Source organism: Dromaius novaehollandiae, chromosome 2 (assembly GCF_036370855.1).
Source record: "Dromaius novaehollandiae isolate bDroNov1 chromosome 2, bDroNov1.hap1, whole genome shotgun sequence".
Lineage (NCBI taxonomy): Eukaryota > Metazoa > Chordata > Aves > Casuariiformes > Dromaiidae > Dromaius > Dromaius novaehollandiae.
In genome coordinates this window covers 159,109,347-159,132,687 of record NC_088099.1, presented here as the reverse complement: position 1 = coordinate 159,132,687, position 23,341 = coordinate 159,109,347, and the positions used below count along the sequence as shown (strand labels likewise).

Genomic DNA, 23,341 nt, shown 5'->3' with positions numbered 1-23,341 from the left:
GATATGCAAGATCTCTCTGGCAAAGATGACAGCATTTTGCACTGCAAACTCATATGCAGCCCGTTATCTGCTACCACCTCTAAGACATCCTTGGACTCTCTACTCTAAAAACAGTTGTTTACCTTTTCATATCTCTGCTGTTTCCTCTCCTTTAACCCAAACCCACAGAAACCATTCCTAAAATACTAAAAATAATCCTGGGCAGCTTCCTTCTGACTCCGAAAATGACGACATATTGTGTTGTTGCTAGATGGCTGTTTTGCTCATCAGTAGAAGCAGCTCATTTCAAGAGCGATTGGAAGTTATTCCTGCGGCTGGCAGCGCTGCAGCTGCTCTGGCAGGGAAGGGCGTTCCACGCAAAACCTCTTGATCATCCCTTTCTCAGCAATATGAAAGCAGGCTGAAAAGCACTTTGAACTCCTCTGGGATGAAAGGCCCAGGGAGAGTGTAAAATATCACTCTCCCCCATGGCAGTGGATGTTACGAGACTCTCTCTGGGAATGCAAAAAGTCATTTCTCTGTTACCAAGCTCCTCCTGCTCACAGTCATGACGACGTGCTGTGTTCTGTCAGGCTCAGAGGGATCTCCCCCTTCCGCCTCCTTCTTTTCCTCCACCTGAGATATGCACGCCTCAGGCTGCGCTCAGGCAGAGAAATGCTCTTGGATCAGAGGAAAGAATTGGGAGTAGATGGTACCAATTTAGGGAAATTACTTTGGCTGCTGTGAATCAGCACATCTTCACTGACACCACCACTACCAAACCCTTTCCCACATGCTGGCCTGCTCTGTGTAAAATGCAGAACACATTTCTTTAATAACTACTGATTGGTTATGAGCAGCACATTTATTGCCCCTTCCCCAGATTCTGCCCTCAAAAACAAGGCCACCATGTGCTTCTGACCAAAAATGGCCGTTTTCTGCTCTTCTCTGCTAGGTGGGATATGGCTATCAAGATGCAGCCAGTATTTATGTGTGGTCATTAGTCCCACAGACATGGCATCTGCACTGCGAAACTCTGTCCAAGCAGAGTGCCTGTCGTGCTAGGTGCTGCACAAACGCAAAGCTGGAGCCTGTCTAGGAGGAGAGGCTTGTGATCTCAAGAGCGGGGAAAGATGAGGGGCAGAATGTCCCAACAACGTGAGGCATTGAATTTTAAGCAGTGCAAAGTTGCTCAGTTCAGTGATAACTGTCCTTCATGCAGCAAAGAATAGAGAGAGAATCCAGTCGTTTTAGCACCTGAGTTGATGAGAGAGCTGTTGTGGCTTTCAGACTCAGAAAGAAATCAGAGGCGGTTTGCTGAGGGGTACAAAAGTTCACAAAAGGCCTTCAGCATTGTCAGAAAAGACCAATGTCTCTCCTGCACCTCCTCAGGCTGGACAAATCTGGACGGCAATTGAAATTATAGAAGTGGGCTTGAAAAAAACTGCTCGTCTGCTTCTCCTCACACTCACAAATGGCTCCTTGTGAGATACCATAGCAGGAGATGTGCCCAGTGTATTTGATTTATTCCTGCAACGGGTAGGCGTTTCTTTGGCCACATGATAGCAGAGGGACCATGGCAGAGACCCAAGCCTCCTGGTGCACGTCCTGCGAGCCTCAACATTGCTGCCCATCGGCTGCCCCATGGCAACACAACCGCTGGTCCCCACATGTCAGGTGTAGCCTGGCTCAAGCCAGCTGGCTGCAACTGCGGTGGTGGGCACAGAGGAGCCAATTTCACATGCTTTGCAGCCAGACAACAACCAGATCCCTGCTCCTCTCCGTTCTCCTCCTTCCCTCTACCAGCCACAACTTTCAATAGTAACTCACTGAGCTTCTTCTCTGCAGAGATAATCAGACTGGTCACCACAAAGGGCACAGCAAACACCACTGCAGCCGTGATTTTGACCTGTCTGCAGATGTACAGTGGGGTTAGGCAACAGGCTTTCTCCGACGGGCAAGCTAGTGTAGGAAACTCCTGTCTTGGAGTTGTGTGTCACTGCTCCCTTAGCCATCAGAAAGGATACAGTTTACAAAGCTGTAAACTGGATTGCTGAAGCACGTCGAGGTTCAAACCTGGTCTACAGAATGGACCGAACAGTTGTTACAGCACACACAAGAGGGCAGTGATTTGCAATTCCAGGGTGAAAAAGAAACCAGAAGCTGGTTATGGCACCAATAAAAATATATTGCATAACAATGACCTCAGAGGAACAATGATCAGTTCAACCTCTCCTTTGCACTCAGCTGTTTTCTCCACAAACTTCTGGGGTAAACAAGACAAAAAGATAAAGCAAGCAAATTCTGATACATGTGGTCTTTTAGGACATCCATGGACCAAAAGGACCAAACTTTATGGACAAATGAATAAACCGCATGCCTTCAGAGCAAACAACACCATCTAGGGAGTTTCACCAATACTTTAGCAGCAATTTCTCTCTCCTGCATTCTCTCCTTGTGCAGTCCTACATGGAGGGTCTAAAGCAATTTATTGACAGAGGCAGGAAGAAAATGCAGAGTATTAGTGCCCCAAATCCTGTGCACGATCTCCTTCAGCAACTCTAGATACAACTAAGTAACAAACGTCAGTTGGCCCTGTGGCTGGCCTGGGTTTCAAGAAATCTGGTTCCAATCCAGATTCAGCCAGAGATAATCTGCATGGCCTTGCTACACTTTCAGCCCTTATACAATGGGATTGTCATCGTTTCCTGGGGTACAGCACAGCACACTCACCAATGACTACAAAGTACTCAAATAACTAAGCAGTGTAGGATAGTATAGGATTGATTCAACCAGCCCAAGACCAATGCTTAGAAATGTTTCACACTACTAGTATCAATGGCCCAACGTCTATAGCCAGAGTGAGCCATATGAGGCTGCAACAGGAAATCAGTCTTAATCACTGTCTCACTTTTTATTCTCCACTTCAGTTCTGCTATTCTAGCAGCTGCTGAGTGCTGGCTCCACACTTTCAGATGACTAACCGTTATGACATGGGGTTTAGTTCTAGACTGTTTTGAGGCTGCAGCCCCAAAAGCAAAGAAAAATGTATGGTTGTGGGGGGAAAGAGGAAGAAATCAGACAGCACTCAAGGCTTTCAGACACAACTGAGCAAACACCAGACTCCTGCCCAGACTGACATCGCAGATCCATCTTTGCTCAGCAAATACAGATTTACTGAGGCCCCAACATGATAACTCTCCAAATCCTGCAGGAAACCCCAGATCATTTATTGATTTATCATTTCCCTTGTCTCCTGGAGAGCAGTTACACCACCTGACTGTACTGCCTGGCTGTGTACATGCGCTGCCTGGTACAGCTGTAGCTGGTGCACTCCTCCCTGAGTCCAATTACCCTGTAGACCTCAGCCAGCCCTAGGTGTCTCCTGAGTTACAGCACTAGAGATGACATCTGTGGTTTACAGCAAAGCTGAACTCTTCAGATTCCCAAAGCAACCCTTCCTCACAGCACAAGGAGCATCAGGCTGAAAACAGCCTGTCTTTCAGCCTATCCACAAATTTGGCCTTGGTTCTGGATTGAGTATAATATACCCTAAATTTCCTCTGGCTCTTTAGGCCACATCAGGTCACTCTCCTGCCTTTGGTTTCATTCCACTGCAGCCAGCACACCCACCCTCTCATTTAAGTTTCAGCCCACCCCTTTGAACATGCAACAGCAGATCCAGTCTGCACCATAGTCTGTGCATGACCTCAGAGCTCAGAGTGTGGGACAGAGCAGTCTGGGGATATTTGGAAGTAGCTCTGCCCACATCCATTGCAGAACCAACACCCAGGCTGGCAAGTCTGTATCTGCATGACAGGGGCATTGCAGGGACTCCTTGGCTTGGGTTGTTGCCTACTTTGGACAATCTGCACTGGGTGACATGATATGATGCTGCTGTGCCTTCAGGGGCTTTGCTTCCTCCTTGTTCATGATACATTTACAGACCTCTTGCAATACTGAGGCCAGGCTTTATCACTGTAACTGCTCAACCTCAGCAGCAGCCAGGGAGAATTCACCTTGTGTCAGGGAACTCTGCTGCCATCCTAAAACCTGCCCAGATGGCAAAGTCACCTCCTGTACACCCGCAGCATCAGAGACCGTCTAAAAAGGGACACAGGCTGACGGGACTCAGAAAGGAGCGTGGCCAGAGCTCATTGTCAAAACTGCACCGGAGCAGGATCACTCACCCAAGCACATCACCCCAGTTCTCCAACGCTGTCATGGCCATTGGCTTCCAGAAGCAGCAGCCAGTCCAGGAAAATAAGAGGCTGAATTAACTGCCTGACTTCCTTCGCTTTCTCCTTTTACAGCATCCCCACAGCAGCATGGCAATTATGCCAGTGGCTGTTTCTTCATTCATCCAAAGCCACTCAAAGCTGTGTGCCTGCCACGCTGAACTGGAATAGGCTTCCCGTCTTAATCACCATGGGCACTGAGGGACTTCAGCTACCCCTACTGTGCTACTCACACGAGCTGGCAGAAGATACTGGCTCCCCAAACCTAGGCACATTTGGAGGTAGCAAGAAAGTAATCGATGGATTGTACTTGATAATATCCCATGCCCCCAGAATCTCACCTGCTTTAGGCAAGCAGCCCACAGTACACTGCAAGGAGCGCTGCAGAACATATAAATGCTAGTGGTAAAGCACTGAATGGTGGTATATCCACCCAGCACACTACGCAGTCGTTTCGAAACAGCACAGACCGGTGAGGACAGCCCAGTTCCAAGATGCTTGAGTAGCAGCACCATTTTGTTCATGCATGCGTGCTTCATGGTAGTGCAAATGTGAAATGGAAAATCATGCTTATTTGGACATGCCTTTCAATACCTCCCATCAGAGTAACAGCAGCTCTTCAGATCTTCTCATCCACACTGAATCAGCATGCCACAACCAGGCTCATCCAGGCTGACACAATACAGTTGTGCAATTGCTTGGTGGTATTTTGAGTTTGGATTTCAGGGGCAGAAAGTTTTCTCAATAGAAGTGCTACATCTAGAGTCCTGAGCATACAGACTTCAGCAGATAATAAATGGCCCGTGTGTTTTCACATGTACTCACACGTGTGCTTGTGAACACGCACAGAGGCAAGTCTGCTACGTGCAGCAACCATTGGGGCAAGCAGAAGAAAGGGTTAAAACAAAAAGCAATCAGACACTGTTCTTGCTCTCCATTGCTTAAAAAAGTAATCTTGATCCTCACCCATAATAAACCACCTGCAATGTGCTCCTGAAATACAGGAAGGTGGCAAGGAGACTTCTGTGGCTTTCCCCACAATGAGGGTAACTGGACAAGTAATTAATGAGACTTTCATCCCTTTGCAGTCCCCCGAGCAGAGCCAGGTGACCCTGCGGCACGACGTCAGAGCCCTGTCCGCGCTCTCGCTGGCGGAGGCTGCCTGACAGGTCCAAGCCTTGCTGCCTGGGGAACGCGGGGCTGCTTTCAGCCTACCTCCCCGGCTGCCCACCTCGTCCCTCCTCTGGCTCCGCATGCCAAACACTCCCCGTGATTCTTCTTTCAGCCCAGCAGGCCCCGCTCCCTTTCCTCATTGGTATTCCTGGCACGAAGCAGGCTCGACAGCACATTATCAGGAATGCAAAAATACACCCTACACAGCTTTAATAGTACCAGCTCCAAGCCCACTGGCATCCTCGCTCAAATGCTGCACAGGCCAGCCCCTGCGAGCCGCTTCCCAGGATAGGCTGGTATGCGTGGGGCGGAAATAGTGAGGGCAAAAAGGGGAGGGAAGAGCTGTTTTTTTAAAGCAGGATGGGGGTCCTCCTGGCTGAGTCAGAAGCAGGATGAAACCCTCCCTCATCTCTTCCGCTACCAGACCTGGCTCCCTAAGATAATCCTTTCGCTGCAGCTGGAATGCTTTATTTACTTATTTTTCCCCCTTCTGACCACCCATGACCCCAGCGGCCTCCTCCCTCCCTGACCGTCAGCCTTTCCAACGTGAAGAAATCAATACGGATGAGCAGGGCATAAGAAAAGGAGTCCTTTGCCTCTCTTTGCGAGTCAGCAGCATTGAGCGCTACCCTGTGACATCCCCCGAGTTCTGTCACGCCACAACCAGTCGATATATAGAATTATAATCAGCATAAAATGATGGCATTCACCCAGCGAGCAAACGGCCCTTGCTTCTCAAAAGAGGATGACTGAGCTGATGTGGCTTACGGTGACGCAAACGTAAAAATCGGTCCCGTGGCTGGGCACTGCTTCTCCCCCTCTCCCCCCTCTCCCCCATAGGGAAACCACAGCACAGCAAAATGCAAATCGCAGCCAAGGAGGACAGAGAAACCTTTAGAAACCTTGAACAGGCCAACAAAGCAGTGAAGGTGGCTCCCCACATGTCCCTCTTCTGACACAATACACACGCTGGGCTCTGTCCCACGCAGCTGCGCTGGGAGCAAAAGGCTGGAGCTGCCACGGCAGCTTTGAGTGGCGCCTAGCTCGGACCCCGCACCGGCGAGGAGGGGGACTGGAGGCCATCCTCCTCTCCATCATTACACCCCAAAGGATTGCCCCAACGCGAGGGCATGCCAGAGCCCTGCCCGTAATCCTATCTTGCTAAAGGGAGGTGGCGGTTTGAGGCAGGGCACTTCTCCAGCCACTGTCCCAGTCGCGCTCTGGAGCAGACGTGAGCTGGTGGCCTTGGAGAGCGCTGATCCTCCACTGCCTTCCCGTGATTGCTCCCCATTTGCCCAGGAGGAACTGGGAGCTCAAGAGGGAGAAAGCTGTCAGAGGGCTTGGCTGAGGGCAGCTCCACATGCACGGGCTGGAAGTCTTCCTGCTACCCCCACGGCAGGACAGGACCAGCCAGAAACCAGTGTCACCAGTGGTATTTCAGTGCTGCCTACACTCGCACTGGAGGAGCTGCAGTTAACCGTGTTGCAGCCATACAGCGCTAAAGTTGCCAAAACTCTTCCCTGATAATTTTTCCCTAGAAAGATGGAGATGCTGCACAGATTTATACTTCCCTTGCAGTCTTGCACACACACATTTCATCAGAGCCCAATGCCAAGACATCTCACTGGGCAAATACCAGCTCCTCCAGAAGGCAATGGGAATTTCATCACCAACTTAGGAGGGGCCTTGAGTTTCTCCCACCGGCTGACTGCCAAGGAGCATGGTGATTCACCTCCCGAGACCCTCTCCTGGTCCAGGCCTTGTGTCAGATGGGAAAATATGAGCTGAGGTGGTTGTGATCCTGCCGTAGGTGAAAACATGCTGATTCAATCAGTCAAGGAGAAACTTCACAGCGCTCCCTGAATGCACTTCTTCATTGCGGTGAGTCTCCTGAAGTCCACTAAGGCTCTTGCTATGGTGATTGATTTTAGGCAACAGGCATCTCTGTGCCACATTGATGGCTGCAGAGGAAAACTCTGTGACCGACCAGGAGAAGGAACAGAAATGACTATGGTGTTTTAATAGATGGTCTAATAGTTAGACGATGATGTGTGCTGGGGTGAGAGTTCAAAGCGCACTTTGAGCCTGTCACTTTCCTTTGATCACAGTAAGTGACGAATATTTCTCTGCTGACTTCCCATCAGTTGCATGATTTCCCCCTAAAGCCATCACATAAAATTGACAAGGTTTAAAATACGCTTCAGATTTATTGAGGTCTGCTTCGCAACTTAGATGGCCACCTATCAGCCTATTTGCTGTAGACCACTGTGATTTCATCCAAGCATTTTGTAACGCTTGCACAGCACAATTTGCCCAGACATGATACAACACCTAGGGACCTATCCTGCGTGACTTAGGTACTAAGAGTCATTAAACCAGACCAAAATGGCAAATCTTAAATTATGGAATACTTGAGCCAAGACCCAAAGCAACCTTCACCATGAAACTAATTAAATCTTAGGGAAAGAGGAAAGTATTTCCCTCTAACCGCCCCCCCCAAATGCTTCAAGCAGTATTCCTCATTAGAAGCCCCCTCCATGACTAGATGATCCTCGTGATAGGCCCTGAAAACTATGGTGGAATACCTACCCTGGCTCCCCCCTCACCTCCCATATCATGGCTGCCAGCGTTGCAGAGCCTGCAAGTGACACAGTCACCCCGAATTACTGCTGATCTATAGGAGTTTTCTCTTCCCTTCCCCAGGCTGGGCTTGATCTGACTTTCTTCTTCTCCAGAAATGGACAGAAATTAAGTCTTGCTGCAAGAGGGGCTCACAGAACTTGCTTTAAAAATACCCCTGAAAGAAACCACCATAACCTCGGGCATGAGCACTGCTATAGCAGGCATAGGATTCATCTACATAGCCACCTAAAATGTATGTATCTTGTCCAAGTTAGATGGCTAGGGCATGACACATCTGATTAAAGGAAGGTGTCTGAAGCATTGGCGTCTGCATCTGAACAAGTCAGCTTAGGCTCCCTTGGCAGCTGGTGAAGAGTTTACCAGCGTAGCCCATAAAGCTGAAGGTGCAATTTATCTCATTGTTCATCAGCTCAATCTCACCTTAAACCCACTGACAACACTGGCTAGATCTCCACTGACTACAGCGGAGGCCAAATAGCTAGCACCTGAGCAGACACCTACACTGGGGATGCCGTGAGGCAAATCCTACCTAGGCTCACTGACTAGTCAGATGCAAACAGACACCTCCAGAGGGCAAAACTGCTCACAAAGCCTAACTTCAGCATCTCTGGGCAAAGCAGAAATGCCAGCTGTTTTTCCTCTGGTGCATCTCCGCCATGCGGCGAAGAGGAATGCAACCGGGAAAGACTCATACATCCAGCTTCTGTAAAATGCCTGCCTGATGCCAGAGCTCCTTGGCAGCTCCCAGACAGCACCTGACCCTCCCCGCAGATATGCACACTTCCCCCTGCACTGCTATCTAGACCGCTATCTCTACCACCGCTGTACACATTCCCTATACATGGGAGCATGAAATGAGTGCTGTGAGCAATGCCGGCAGCTTGCGGGAACATTGCGCTGCTCAGGGAGCTGCCAGCCTCAACCCACAACCAGACTCCCCTCTCAGATCCAGGACTTCAGTCCAGCACCTGGAGCAACACACTTGCATCCACTGAAGTCCTTTGCAAGGCCACCATCCCCACCTTGGCAGGTTGGCAGAGGTTGATTCCCATCTCCACAAGTGGAGGCAGAATAGGATATGCCCACATTTTGGCTTCCCTGCTTCACAGGCCAACTCTCCCTGTGACCGGAGATGGCTTTATGATGACACACAGCGCTGTCCCAAGGCAGCTTGTGGTGGTTAAGGTAGGGTGGTGGTTAAGGTGCAAGCACATACGTAGCCTGCCCTACACCTAAGCCTGTGCAGGGGGTACCTTCTGGCAATGGGGCAGGTAGGAACTTCTTAAAGACTTAAACCGCTCCATCAAGATGCATCTAAGGATAGCTGTCAGCGCACACAGATTTGAGTGGTGCATTCGCAATACGTATATGAGCATATCTTGGTAATACACCCTGTGATTTAAAGAAAGAAAATGCCGCACGGACAGCTAATTTGTTCTTAGTAGTGCATTTACCTCTGGCAGAAGTTAGAGACCTCAAGTGCTTCATAAGCCATTTGGAGTAACCTTTGTAGGCATTACTGAGCAACTCTGGAATGTAATTATCTTTCGGGAAATGACCTTGTGTGATTTAAAAACCTATTTGGACTTTGGTGCCCTGGGATACGTAATCCCAGATCTAGTCACACAGTTGGCACGATCTTGAAGTTTACTATGCAAGTCATTCAAACTATTCTGATCGTCCCTTCTACCTAGCCACCAAAACCACAGAAACACACTCCCTGAAATCTACCTTTTTCAAACGGAGAGAAGCAAAACCCTAACAACTATCTTCTTATCCTTATCCGCTACCCTCGAGCTTGAGCTTCCCAAATGACAGCAAGACTGCATATCCTCTACCGGGCTCAGAAAATTTTCAGCACATCTGAGTATTTAAAGACATAAAATATATATATTTAGGGAAGTCATTACGCTTCTCGGAAACTTTTTGCAAGTTTATTATTTACAAGGCTGAGCAGCAGTTTTTAGAACTCACTGGCAGTTCACAGCTCTAACCAAAAGGCACATGTAAAAAGTGACTTACTAATAATGGCCTGCGAGGCTGGAAAGCCCCTTCTACATGCCACAGCAAGGCGACACGCCTGAGCGGTCTATTTGAATACATATGGTTAAGGCAGCTCACGGGGAAGCACCAGAACCTGCCTGCTGAGCTGGAGTCCTGACACCCGAGTACACCCGAGGACAAAGGGGAGGGGCCGGGGCTTTCATTTCTCTAGCCCCCAAAGTATTTCCACTGAGCAATAGTAAAGAGCATTCAGCAGCTCTTCAAAGGCTTTTTTTTTTTTTTTTATTCTGAAGGACATGCCCAAAGTGGAAAGCCAGCCCAGTAAAATTGCTAATTCCCCTACCTCGCATGCACCGGCTCATGCTATATGAGCAAGGATTCCCTGAGAGCCAAACTCCCACCCCTTCCCTGAAGAGCAACAGAATACTACTTAAAACAATTTAGTTGTGAGATCAGTTCGTGTCACATGAATATCTGATATACAGGTCCAAAGGAGAAGGTTTTAAAGGCATTCTCTGTTTTACGGGCAACAGACCTAGCAGAGACTATGTTTTAAGCAGTCACACAGGGGCCTTTGCTGCAACTGTTGTTCCCTAAGGTAGCTGTAGCACAGCTTGTTTATGTAGCAAGAGCAGGACACAGCCCTTTATTCCAGAATGACACAAAACCCTTTAAAGTATCACTCCCAGGAATGCAAGTCTCCATATACATCTCAGCACAAAACATATTGTAAAGTGGATCTCACATCACTTCTTGCAATGAGTATGGGAAAGTATCAAAATGCAGAGATCCAAATCATGCAATCTGGATACAAATGTCAAAATGTCTCTTCCGGACTCTGATTTTCCTTAACTCCTTTACAGAGTTTTGCATGCCTCAAATGAGGTCTACCTACCCCCCCAGTCCCCTTGCAACCCGGCCAAGTTAACCCCCCCAGGCAGTTCCTGCCGTCTCGTCCGCACCCTATACCTTTACGGCTCAGCTCCATGTGAATCTCACCCAGGGATGCATTTTCCCTCCTTGTCTTTTGCTTCTTCATTCTCATCACCTGCTGTTTCTACAGTGATAATGCCATTCCAGGAGGCCTCGCTGTACCAAACGCTGCCGAAAATGGATTAGAGAGAAGTGTAAAAGCTCTTGGCACAAACAGCTAGCTACTGTACAGGGTGCATACGGAGGACAGGCCATAATTTCTGCTGGAAGGTGACACTGACTTCACTCATTCTTGTCCGCATTGAGGTTTCCTGGCTTGTGCATATCACAGCACCATGCTTGCGTGAATGAATACTTCTATTTCAGAAAAGCAGGGAAAATAAAACTCAGTATTTCACTGGTGTTTTCATAAACGAAACACGGACTTTAAATAACGTAGGCCTAATCTGGTTTCATTTGGAGCGAAGCTTCAAAGAACACTGGTGTTTTTGGAAGTGGAGACACATTCAGATGTACGGTTCCAGATAGTCTGCGCGTTCTGCCTCCAACATATTTATTCCAGACACTTTAATGGGTCCGAGCATGTTGGGTACAATTCTCACTGCAGCTGAGTCAATGGGGTTTTTTACACTGACTTCACTGCAGCCAGTATTTTGCCTTTAGTGAATCAAATTTAACATGCTTAAACAGCATTTGTCTTACCTGTCTCTGGACCTTTCAGGCTGTCATGTTGGAAGAGAGGAGTGATGGCTCTGGAAAGAAAACAAAAACACAAAGAAACAAGGAAAGCCACTAACTGCATACATTAAAAAGAGAAAAACTGCATGTTGACCTGGAGAATAGCTACAATACTGCAGCCTTTCAACAGTATCTTCCATTTGAAGATGCCATCTACTAATGTTGGTGAGTTGACCCATACCCTGTACCTCTTTGAAGGGGGGGCAAAAACTCTTCTATGAGTTGTTTAGATGGCCCAACTAAGGAGTAAAAGATGCCAGAGAACCAAAGCAAGTTAATGGAAAAGCAAGGGGGGGCGCTTAAGACTCCTGGCTCTCAGCATAGTGTTACAGCTATTACAAAACAGTGTATTCATGTTAGCTGCATGTCTATCAGTATTCTGACATGAGTCATCCATAATACTTATCTAATAGTGAGTAAGCTGCTCTCGTGGTTCATACTTTCCAGAGAGATCTGTGAAGAAAACAAGGAGGAAAAAATATCAGAACATGCTAATAAAGCAGTAAAACGAAGGAGGCACAGAGAGCACACCTGTGACAGTACCTACACAGCAAGGCAGCACTCAAAGCTGCAGAGGCAAACTGAACTTAAGAGTCATTAAAAAAAAACCCACACACATCAGAAGGATTAAGACACCTGTAAGAGAATCACCATGGTATATCAGTGAGGTACCACCAAACCAACCATATAGAATTCTTCCTGTTGGTAAATGCTACGGCAAACAACTACGGCAGGGTCTGTGGTGTATGACACAGATTTTGTTTTGGGACTGGGACTCAGATTTACAGAAAATACTGTATTTTGGGGGTTTGTGTTTTATCACTTCACTGTCACAAGCAGTGTTTGGTAATAGGTATTGAAGCACGTGTCAAAGCAAAGGTAGAAAACCTGGTAAGCAGGCCAGGACTCTTCAGCTTGGAGAAGAGGTGCTTGGGATTGGTGTCCATAAAATCACGAGGTGTGGAAAGCACAGCTAGGCCATGTGCATGATGCGAAGAGATCCTGCACAACAGAGCGGGTTCCTTACCTAACCCTGCTTTGACAAAGCTCAGATAGCAGCTAAACTGCAAACATTTTCATTGTACAATTAATAAAAGGAAAAGACAGTCATCTTGTTTCAAATCTCTGTTTAATCAAAACTGTCCTAAAAGATCATGCTTACTCTTTCGCACCCCTTCCGTGCACGACCTTTGCGTTCGCTGACTGACGGCGCCTTGCCTAAGCCTGCTGAGCCACAGGAACGGAGCAGCAAAGCCTCAGAGGACTTTCTCACCGGAGAAACTGCTCGGGGAGGTGGGGGAAGTACCCCAAGGGTCTCCCAGCGGGGCTGAGTCATAGCACGGGGCCTCTCGCGGAGATCTCGGAGGGGTAATTGGGGGGTAAAAGGGAGGAGGGAAGGGGAGAAAACTCCAAACACCTCCGCAGCTTCACACAATGAAAAGGAAGAGAAAACCCCAGCTATGAATCACTTGTGCTGTGCTCCTTTCTCACCCTTCCCCGACACCTCTCGCTACGAGCCGCTGAACCATTTCACACAGGCTGCCACAAAAACTCCCAAGAACAAAGCGTGGCCAGCTCAGTTTCCTCACAGCCCACTCTCAAGATGACTTTGTAAGGCAAAAAGCTACAAAAGAGGGCAAAAAAGCTTCTATACGAAGCTTTTTGTCATATGTAGACATAAATATCCCACCTAAAAAAACCCAAAGACAGATGTCTTTCAAACACACAAATGACCATTCATTTTAAAAATAATGCAGAGAAATACCCTTAATCACATCGCAATGCTGTGGTCTGATTTCTTGAAGCACGGAGAAGCAACCAGGCCGCCAGGCGAGCGGGAAGCAGACATGCTGCCATGGCCATGGTTTCCCAGCGCAGGGCAGCAGGAGGAAATACCCAGTTAAGGTGTTTCCTCCTCCACTTCCCCATGACTGACGCTTGTGACCAGCCTGTGCCATGACATCCCACATCTGGACGTACCATGGGGCAGCAGGGCCCAGCGCTGCCGACCTCCCAATGGCCTCACCACTGGAGACAAATCCAGACCTCAATGCCGAACCCGTCAAGCCCACGGTATCCCACCCTCCTCTCACCCTGGGAAAAATGCCCTCCACCACCATCCCCAGCACCCGCTGCAGAGCGAACTGAGCCCTAGGCCTCCTCCCGTCCCAAATCCCAAGCAACGTCCCGATTCAGCGGCCACCACTGCTGACCTCTGTGATGGCCACCTCCTTCTCCTGCTGCTGCTGCCCACTCATGCCTGGAAAACAAAAGTGTTGGTATTGCATCCTACGTAATCAAACTGAATGGGCAGCGAAGTTGAGACAATTTAATATTGGTCAGACTAGGGGATAATCCTTCTGCTGGGATGAACTTCCCCCTCCTGGGTTTGAGGGCCTCCCTTTCCGGTAGGACCTGTACAAGCTTGAAGGCAAGGAAGGCCCATTGCTATAACCTGGTTTTACACCATCACTACGTTAAGGCCATCCCAGACTTGGGTGCGGTAGGACCTCCGTCTTGCCACGTGACAGTAACCAAGCTAAACCTGCCTTTTACAGCTTTCCCAGTAATGAGGGATTTTAATTTATACACCTGATTCAGACAAAGGGCTCAGGTTTGGTTCCACATTTGATTTTTTCCTGCTGGAGAAGACTGTCTAAATGGTTCTTGTCTCCTCCTATCCCCAACCGCTTGGCGCTATGACATGGCCTCCTCTGCCTGGAGCTTACAGCCTTTCAGGTCTCTTGTGATTAATTCAGTTCTGTCCGAATGACCAGAGCCAAGAAGACTCCACTGTTCACAGGATCTAGACAAATCCAGAGCAGTCAGCAAGAAGCAGGTCACCAGTGATGCACAGGCAGTTGCACTGGCAGCTTTGAGTTGGAGCAGGGGTGTGATACCACACATTTGGAGCAGCTACCTCTTAAGGCAGCCCCGATGTGCCATTCTCTGAGGGGACAGTTTCCCATCGCGCCCACCAACACGACTGAGGACTTCCCTGTCCCGACCTGGTCCTGGGACCATGTCCTGACAGGAGAGGTCAGAACAGCTCCTCAATCCGGTCAAAGGCAATTCATTTTGCTGGGTGGGCTCCTTGCCCAACAGCAGGAACTTGGCCAGAGCGTTGGCAAGCTCAGCTCAACACTCGCCGAGGCTCTGGGGAAGCTGCAAAAGGAGCTGCAGCCTGCGCACGTGAGAGGAGCGCCCCTTGGGAGTTCACACTTTGTTCAAATCAGTCTTTTGATCCCGGCCACTGCAGTACATGAACACTTACACCTGCACAAGGAATGGGCTGGCAATAAATTTGAGAGAGGAGAGTAAATGGGATCAGCCCCTTTGGTATTGGCACAGACTCACGTCAGACAAAAGCGGCCCTGTACCCAAGGCCTCGGACAGTCGTTCTTGTCACTTAACCATCAACCTTGAAATAAACTGATTCCTTTATTTGAGCACGAGATCTGTATGGGGGCAGTCATTTAGAAATAAAACTAGGCCAGTTTATTCTCTCCTGAATCCTGAAACTCATTTTTGTTATATACATTTTCTTTTCTCTCTTCCCCCCCGGCCTTACATGGGGTTAGTAGGGCCTCCCAGGAGCATGAATTCTATCTGCATTTATCTCCGGCAAACATATAATCTGGCCCAGAAACCAACCAAACATCCTGCTCCCACCACTCTTATTGAAAAGCTTCTCCAGAACCTCCTGTCTCATATGATCAGAAACTTTTTTCTAATTTCCAGCCTAAGTGCAAATCGTACCAGGCAACATCCATTTGCTCCTGGCCAACAACATCCTTCAGCTTAAAGAGTTCTCCTCCTTCCCGGATATACTTAGAGAGCAACCATATTCCCTGCCAGCCTTTACTCTGTGAGGCTAAATAAGGCATGCTGCTCCACGTGCTACACATGAGATAGCCTCTCCCTTCCTGGCCCTTCTCTCCAGCCTCTTTCCACCTGAATTTATCTGCAGGAGGCAGGAACTGGATGCAGACAACCTCTGGTCTCACCAGGGCTCGGCAGAGTGACCTGTGTCCCTCTGTCCTGCCAGGAAACCTCCTAGTCCTTTCTAGGAGCACATCTGCTCTCAGAACTTTCTAGCAATCTCTTTCCTTCTGTTTTTCGGGTTTCTTTTTTCTTTCTTTTTTGAGCTGTATGATCGAAATTGAATACACATTTTAATTTCTAAATATACATTTCATAGGAAATCAGTATACAGGGGAAGAGGGGAAAACCAGCTCCATCCTACTGTCAAGATGCAAATAAAGGGCTGGGTGGGAACTGAACTGGCCACAGCTGCAATCCAGCCCTAGCACTGCTTTTGCAGCACGTGAGATACATACTTAGACACAGATTAAGAGATTCTTGTAAAATAAAAGACCATCATTTTGTCAGCAATAAACAAATTTTCAGGAAAAAAGAGAAAAAGAGGTTGTTCAGACCCAGATTAATTGAAAACTTGGCCTAACAGAGCATTTAGCATAGCCAGCTTTGTAGAAAAAAAGGAATCAATGATTATCTATGTGACAACCTATCACAGCTCTACACATTTCTATCGGTAAATAAATGTAGTCATATTATAAGGATTGCCCATCTGTATTACGACATAAAGGCAAACAAATGCACACCGCCAGCTTCTGACTGCGGCTCTGGAATTTACAGAGGCAAGGAAAAATCAACAGGAGTTTTGCCTGAATAAAGACTGCAGGTTTATGCATGTATGGTTTGTGCTGGTGCTCAGTGAACCAGCTTGGCTTGAATGCGTGTGTGCACAGTTAAAGATAACTATCTATGCATACTTATATCAAAGAGAGAGAGAGAAAAAATCTTGCATGCAAAATGTGGTGATGTTTGCACAGATCATGAAGATCTAGAGGAAAATGAGCAGTGCCCTCACAAGAGGTCACAGCTCTAGAGCTGATAACCTTTCTGACGTTGGCATTTTTTGAAAGGTGAACACATGTGGCTGCCCCTGCACCTTCTGCTTCATGCACTGTTGGTGCAAAAGTCAAATACCAAGCACTCAGTGAAGTGACACAGCACTGTCGTCATCTAGCTCCTCATTTTCTACATGCCTAAGCACATTTTTGAGCCCTTAATTTTAGGCTTTTAAGTTTGAAGACTGGATTGTTAAGAAAAAAGTCTGAAAAAAGTCTGTTCCTCTTAACCACTAATACGACCATTTGCGAGTACCTTTACCCTGGAATTGGCAAAGCATTTACGTTCTTTATGGAGAGAAATCACAGCCACCTTGGGATACAAGACTCACACTTTAGCATCACCTTCTTTACAATTAAGCTACTTTTGGATATTCAACTGGTTGGGTTGCCCAGCTTCATACAGCTGCTCTCAACACACCTCCCAATCCCCACAGTAGCTATTAATTCTCATGTACACCAGGATGTAAATATAGCCATCACCCAGATGCTTGCAGCCATTAATTAAATTTCCGGCTTTAGGTAATGAGAGATGCTATCTCGATTAGAAAGCAGAAGCCTTGACTCAGTATATGGTGGAGAGCGAGAGATTGTGCTTGTTCACTTTCTTCAAAGGTCATCAAGGTAACGCCCCGGAAACCCTGTGTTGTAACACCTAGTCCTTAACCAAGGTACAGTAGCAGCGAGCTATATTTATATAGCTGCTTAATCACAAGAGCTGCAAGGACACATATGTTCAACAATAACAAATGCAAAATAGGGAGGCCTTTTATTAGCAAGCCTGGGGAAGAGAATGAATTTACACAGCAAGTTTAAGTTTTGTTTGGAAGAGCGTCCTCCTCAGTTGGCGCAAATTGAAGCATCCAGAAAATCAGTTATTAGTGAAGTAAATTACAAATAACGCGGCTACTTAAGAGAGTTAAAAATAGCGCTGGTGTATTAATAGATGAAGCACAAAACTGGGACACTGAAGATGATTCTAGGCTCAAACACTGCAACATCCTACGTGATCTTGCATAAATCTCTTAATCTGTGTGTTTCATTTTCACTGTTTATAGAGCAGTTAGAAAAAATTAGTTATCAGAAAGGCTGCAAGATACTGAATTCCTTCACATCCTGAAACACTGAAAGATCTTCTGTTGTATCTCTACACAAGTGTAAAATATTATCATGTCGGTTGGACTGGCTCCTTGATAATAATTTCATGCCATTTATGTGGCAGCTCAGGTGACAATTCCCAGAGACATTAACATTTACCGTAACATTTACCTTAAAGAGCTGAGTTCACTAATCAGTGATCAAAGAAACAAAGCCTTTAGAACCGGTTTCCAGTTCACCAGCCTTTGCCTAAGGAGAGGAACAAGCAAAGCTTTCAGTGTAACAACTCTTTAAATAGCACCATTCTGGAAGCAGGAAGACCATTACTAAGGGGGAAATGTCTGACTCATTTACTCCATGCAAACTTTAGCCAGTTTAAAAATCTTATGATTTGCATCTTGTTAATGACCAGAGACACAAGGACTTTTAAAGACATTGTAAAACCCTCTGCCTCCTTACCAGGGAAGCACGGAGATTTTCAGCCCACCTCCTGAGAGCAGATATAAGAAATCAAGCCATCCCTTCCCTCAAATTGTAACCTCTCAGTTAAGCTGTAATAGCAAAAGCAAACAAGCCCCTGACTACACTTCCACACTGGGCAAACGACATCGCCCTGCTAGAGGACGTCTCCTGAACGCAGGCCAAGCAGCAAGAGACCACAGAGGTCATGCTGAGAGGGAAAGAGGATGAGCACCCACAGCCCCTGTCCTGCGTTCCCAAACACTCACTGGCTACCAGCACACACTGCCCAGCGCAGCCCCGGGTGGCTGTCCTGCTCTCCGCCCGGGTTTCCAGGCTAGCGTTGAAGCACCATAGCATTGACGGCTCCATGGAGCCATCTCAGGCTCCTTGGAAGCGACCTCTGGTCCACTCATGCAAGCTGCAGGTTCATGGATGCAAAACTGGCATTGCCCCAGGATTCAGAATAAGGCCCCTATTTCCTGTCCCTCTGATGCAGTTGTTCGACCACCACACAACAGCATTTAAACATTTTTATTTCATGAAGATGCAACTGCTGCTCTAGGAGACTTGTCTCCTAATAACTATAATGCAATATACCTTACCAAGAGAATGGGAATGGAAAATTAACGCTCTCCATCCTTTGCAGAGCGCTTTATTTATTTATTTAAAAAAGAGAGAGCCTGTGTCTGAAAAAGAGATGATGCAAACCCACAGTAAACTGACAGAACTTATTCTACGTTTGCACTGATGTAAAGGAGATAAGAATCTGCCCTTCAGTGTTTTGTTACCTTCTGCTCAAGAGTTCAAGATGATAAAAAAAAATCAGCAAAAAAACATAAAAGCCACAAACCATACCAGTTTCAATACAAACAAACAGGGGTGTTTTCTTTAGCCATTTTTACTTTGGCAGTAGTGAGATAAATGGACCATTCATATGAGTATTGTGAAAATAGCTGCAGGAAGATAACAAAAATACGAAATATTTGTCAGACCTAACTGTCAGCTACCATCATCTCAAGCTGCAACTGTTCCCACGTTTTATCTCCAAGCGAAGCAAACAAAAACACCTTAGCAGGGCTTGAAAAAGTCAACACACATTGGCCATGCAATTGGTCTCCTAACCACAACAGCTGGTAGGATGCTCTCCTGGGCCAGAGCTAGGTCCTGAAGGCAGAGCCCTGAGCAGGAAGAGGAAGGAAGGAGCGGGGACGAGGAAGAGACCCAGAAGGAAACACAATCTTCCTTCTTCCCCCACATTTCCCTTCCTAGCCCCTCTCACAGTACAGAATTACTTAACCTTTCTGCTGCCCACAGTATTTTCTAGCAGAGGAATGAAACCGCCAAGAATGACACCAGTTTCATAATGTCTCAGGATGGCAGCAAGCAGGCAGGATTTTGGAAAAGTGGCTCTGGCACACAGCACGACGGACATCTCAATTCCTCTCCAGAAGCACTGATATAATCACAGACCAACAGTCAAGAGCCTGGAAACAGCACTTAATGCTCAAAGTTCATGAAGCAATGTGGCCGATGTGACAAGCAGCTCTCAGGAGCTGCAGCTGCAAGCTTCCCAATCCATGAGAAGTACTGTGTATTTATATGTACTTCCTTCTGTCATGCTTTTAACTAGCCTGCTGTTAGCACAGAGGCTTGCAGTAGAAGGGCTCGAGAGGTCTGGGTCAACGCATGTCTCCACCATCACTCACGTCAACTTAAATGGACTTCTCCAGATCTCATTCACCTGTGAAATTAGCATAACGCCCAGTTTCTCTACTGGGATATGGGCATCGTATTAAATGTTTATGAAAGTTAACCTTAAGATCCTTAGATTCCAGGAATATAAAGGAAAGTTATAATTTACAGAGAAAGAAATCAGTATTAATAAAGATTTTTACTGCAGTACTATACTGAGGTCCTGATTATAGAGGGCTTTAAAAAGCACTACAGAAACATGTACGGATGTAAGAGGGGTCCAGGCCATTTCAGCTCGTTCCTGCTAACAGGAACAGGCCCAACCCATCCAAGGTCTTAAACCCATTCATACTCTAAAAAATGTGAGCAGGACTACCTGTGAACTTCAAGTTAGGTGTTTAGCGCCTTAAGAGAGGCTGGTGCTTGCAGAGCAAGGCCTTTAAAATAACCAACACAGAGGTTATCTCCTATCTCACAGATTAAAAAAAAAAAAAAAAAGACAAGAGAGACACTAGCATAGTGGAAGGGAGGAGAGGAGAGGTCATTAATGAGGCTCCTAGGGCCATCCACGCCCTGCTGGAAAAGAACAGCATGTCCTTTAGCAACCCGTGGAGCAGGCCCTCAAAGAAACCCAAAGGACTTCAGAGAATCAAGGATGGCCAGGGCAGCCCAAGTTCCCAGCTGAGCACCAGCAGCCTCAGCAGAAGACCTGGTGCAAGCCCAGGGTGCTGGGATGTCCTCTGGTAGAAGAGATTCAATCCCTCACTTTACCTTGCAGTCATCCCGCTTGATTTCAGGTGAACTGTGTCATCTCTCAGGACTCTGGAAAGAGGGATAATACCTCTCTTCTGCACTTTGTCCGTCATGGTCATTCAGGTGTAGGACCTCTGCAATCCAGAACCTTGACAAATGCACAGGGAATGCAGACCAAAGAGGGTTTTCGCTACTGCTTGGGACTTACAGGCAGTATTCTGCAATGCAGAAACGAGAGTGGGAAAGGGAAAGCTGCAGCAAGCTCTGACCTTGGAAAAAAAGAAGGGACACACCTGGATGCTTTTTTTTCCCTTCTTTTTCAATCGGTCAGAACATTTTAAATTCTGTGACCTACATTTTTCTATAATATCCCCAAGTTCCTTTTTGACAGGAGAAACGAACACTCTGGGATGGAAGCACTCAGTGAGGCTGATATCCGCTGCATCTCTGATGGAACAAAGGAGTTTCTCTATTTCAAGGTAGAACGAGGCCCTTCAAAGTGAACTGCTTGGGGAAAAAATGCAGAAACTGTAAGAAAATGCCTTTTTTAAGTGATTTTTAAAAAATAATCACCTAACTCATAAGCAAAGTGAAATTAAATTAAGAAAAGGGAAACTTAAGCTAGATGTCAGGAAGCATTTAACAACCTCATGCATCTTCCTGTCAGGAAAAGTTTCCCAAGGGAACGTCGGAGGCGAGGGAGGGGGAAGCTCTGTTACTAGGATCTTTCAAAGCCGGGCTGACAAAACACTAGGAAGTCGTACCGCATTGCCTAATCCGGCATTGGCAGGAGCCTGGAACAGCGCGGCCGGCTGATCCGAAGGGTCTTTCCCGGCTCATGCGTTGCAGAACAGAGTTCAACTGATTTCATCGGAAGTGAATCTCTCCCCCTTTCTTTCACCCCCACCCCCTCATTCATATTGGGAATAAGCTTGACAAACGCTGGAAGAGATTACAAGGCAGTGGAAGTAGGAGGCTAAAATGCTCTGAGGCCCCTTTCAGTCTAAAGGACAAAGTAATCGTGAAGCACCTCTGGCTCCAAGGACCGGCAAAGGAAGGAAAGGCTACAGCTCTACTCACTTTCTAAAAGAGACGCTTTGCTGAAAATAAAGAGTGGTTTACGTGATTCTCACAGAGAAGCCAAAAAAGTACTGTGGAGTCGCAGGAAAATGTGAGCATCCTACTCTTATAAATAGCAACGGTACTTCAGTTTACAATAGTATCATTACAGTATTTTGAAAAAGCACTGGAGGATTATGCATGTTGCTTTAAGTAAAGGACAAAATAGAGATAGTACAAAAAAGAGCCGTGCCACTATATCTGACATGATCAAAGTCCTGATCTTAAAAATGTATTTTTACAATTTATTTCTCTCAGTGGCACTGGGAAGACTCCGAAAAGAACAACCACCCGGGCACAAAGACGACCAATCACCTATTTGAATGAGCTCTGAACAAACAGAGCAACAGACGCCAAGAGAAAACACAAGGAGAGATAAGCCAGCAAATGCCACTTTTCTACGTAATTACGCTTGACTCCCATCTCATTTGGCAGGCAGATCTGTTTCCCTGGAGACCCGTACAGCAGGGGATATTCCAAGGGAATATTTCTGTAGGTTCGTGGACATTTGTATACACCTTAGAATTATCCTATATAAGTAATTTTTTTTATGGTCACCAGAGTGAGAAGGATGTTTTGGTGCGAGAACAGCCCTAGCTCAGAGCCAAGGCACCATCGGCCTTACTGGTACACTTCAATCCAGCCCCGGTGAGTTCACCTGCACAGATGAAGAGAAGATGTTCAGGCTCTGGTCGCCTTCACTCCTTGATGTTTCTGCTGAAACTGCCGTCTAAGAGGTGCAGTAACTGCCAACCGACAGGGCAGCTCCTTGCCGTGAGCACTTCTCCACTATTGAATGGACTGAAAATACTGAGTTACTTCCCCCCATTTAACGCGAATGAATCAATTGCAATAGCTGGTCATGACTTGCAGGGTTTTAAAAAAATCACCAAGATAGATAAAGGCAGCTTTCCTGGAAGCGAACCCACCCATGGAGCTTAAGCTCTGTTTGTTTATTTTATCTATTTGAAGAAGGATGCTTCTGGCTGCTGAGCTTGCTAACCTACCTTTCCCACATGGGAAAATGTCTCTGTATTGTCTTTCCCAAATCTTCGGGCTATTCCAGAGCTCCTGCTCCAGGCGAGAAGCCTGCCAAGCTGCGGAGCGGCAGCGCTAACAAGGCTCTGCTCTGCTTCGTGCTGCTTTCCGGGAAGCTGAAAGCACCCGTGAAACTGTCTGGGGACCTGCCACTTATATTCTTCGGCAACCTGTGGGCAATTGCACTGAAGCTATTTGCTTTAGACGATGACCCATTTGCTCCAGAGGCGTTTTTCAATCGCTGTCTACTAATATACAGTGAATTTAAAGATGAAGAAAAAGCTTCCCAGTCTGACACCTTAAGCCATCCCTGCCTACTCTGCCAGTGAGGTTTTCTGCAGACTTCTATTCTGCATCTGCAGGTGATTTTTCATGCCCAAACTCAAGCCAGCTCCATACAGAAGTGACAGTCCCTATTGTTAGGTAGTTCTTACAGGGCCAAAAAACCTGCAGCTCACATTACAGATGAAAATTCATCCTGTCCAGTGAGAAGAGCTGCAAATTTTTCATACAGAACTCAGTGGCAAGCACTGGAGA

General features: G+C 47.0%; 1 long non-coding RNA gene across 1 annotated transcript in view; it reads right to left on the bottom strand.

Moving 5' to 3' along the window:
* LOC112989194 (uncharacterized) overlaps positions 1 to 23,341 on the bottom strand; it is a 169,194-nt gene that overhangs the window by 13,324 nt on the left and 132,529 nt on the right. Inside the window, exons 5-6 of the long non-coding RNA XR_010388063.1 lie at positions 11,673 to 12,161; positions 11,007 to 11,138 (exon numbers count right to left, since the gene is read on the bottom strand). This is a non-coding gene — a long non-coding RNA (uncharacterized LOC112989194). The remainder of the gene's footprint in view (positions 1 to 11,006; positions 11,139 to 11,672; positions 12,162 to 23,341) is intronic.